The sequence below is a fragment of the Schistocerca serialis genome, chromosome 2, assembly GCF_023864345.2.
Source record: "Schistocerca serialis cubense isolate TAMUIC-IGC-003099 chromosome 2, iqSchSeri2.2, whole genome shotgun sequence".
Taxonomy (NCBI): Eukaryota; Metazoa; Arthropoda; class Insecta; order Orthoptera; family Acrididae; genus Schistocerca; species Schistocerca serialis.
In genome coordinates, this window is record NC_064639.1 from 897952128 (window position 1) to 897953804 (window position 1677).

A 1677-nucleotide genomic window follows, 5' to 3' on the forward strand; every position below is an offset into this window, starting at 1 on the left:
GGGGGGGGGGGGGGGGGGGGAGGGGGAGTTTGCCATCAGTAATTGTACCTGGATATACTGTAAAAATAAATTGTATGCCTGATTGCGATTAAGTGTTGTGCAATAAAATACGTGTTATCTTCAATTTTTTTTTTTGTACCGGTAAACTTAAAATATGCTAAAGCATTCTGTCTATAAATTCATAAAATGTATTTGAGATGTCTCTTTTTTTTATAATAGGATAATTTTAATCAGCTCAGCTGCTACCTGAAATAATTTTATTGTTAAATTGACATAAGATCAGAAGACTACCAACCTTCATTGTGTATGGTTTGTACTGAGGACCATTAAACCCTGAATACAACCCAAAATATAGTGTGTGACTGATGGCAAATGAATTTTGAAATGAGTGTTTCTCAATTGGTGTTTAATAAAGCAATTTTATTACATAAAAATGCAGAATTACGTAACATTTGTAATTAGATGACAATTGTGAAGTGTGTGGAGTTGTGCACTATCATGTTTGAAACAAGCAGTGGATGTTGAGTAGGCTATCTTTTCATTTATGGTCACAAAGTGCTGAGCATCCGACTGTAATATTCAGTGGTGACTGTCAAGGTAGTGCTGTTCTCATCTGCAATAAAATATGGGCTAATGCTGACAGTTGCATATCACATTGTTAAATGTTCAGAACGGAAATATTTTTCATGTATTTTAAAAGGATTCTCTTAGTCTTAGTAACAGAAATTATGAAACTTCCTGGCAGATTAAAACTGTGTGCTGGACCGAGACTTGAACTCAGGACCTGTTCGCGGGCAAGTGCTCTTGCCCGCGAAAGGCAAAGGTCCCAAGTTCGGGTCTCAGTCCGCTGCACAGTTTTAATCTACCAGGAAGTTTCATATCAGTGTACACTCCACTGCAGAGTAAATCTCATTCTGGGAACAGAAATTCTGTTTAACATTTCCTCTCAAATGGAAATGAGCTTTATTACCATTGATGATTATGCTTTTCCATTTCCTTCAAGCAGCACTTGCATTTGAGGCAAAGTTCTCCCATTACCACAGTTTGATCTTACGAATAGCACACAGTTTGTATGGTTGAAACTCTTTAATCCTTTCACGATATGCACACTGATTCCCAAGTTCAATTCACTTGGGTATGCAGATCACCTTTATCTCTAAAGCAACACATCTTCACCTCTTAATGTTTTCTAGGGTCCTTAACCTTAATTGAAATGTGACTTCTTTTCTGCCTTACTCGCTGTCATTTACACTATGAACCCACCTGAGGCATGAATTGCTGCTGGGAACAGTATAGCAGCATCCAAGGTTGAAATGAAAGCACAAAAGATGCTGAGCTACATTGACAATCTAACCATTTTGCAAGGACTCATTATTTGCAAAAAGTGGCACCCTACTGCTCACAGCTGCTGGTTCTCCAGTCCTATCCTACCTATCCAGGTGCTGAGATTTAAGAAAGTGAAGGTATCTATATCAGAAATATCTGTGCTCGGTGATTAGAGCTTAGGGTTGCTCATACTTGTGCTTCTGGAGAGAGGAAGTGTGACTCGGTTACTGTCCTGATGTTTGCACCGTGTATTAGCAACAGAATAGTTTCTAATTCCATTTCTTACACTGTGCAATGCAAAGTTAATCTTTGGAGATGTGTATGTTAGTAAACTGCACAACGTTTATGAAT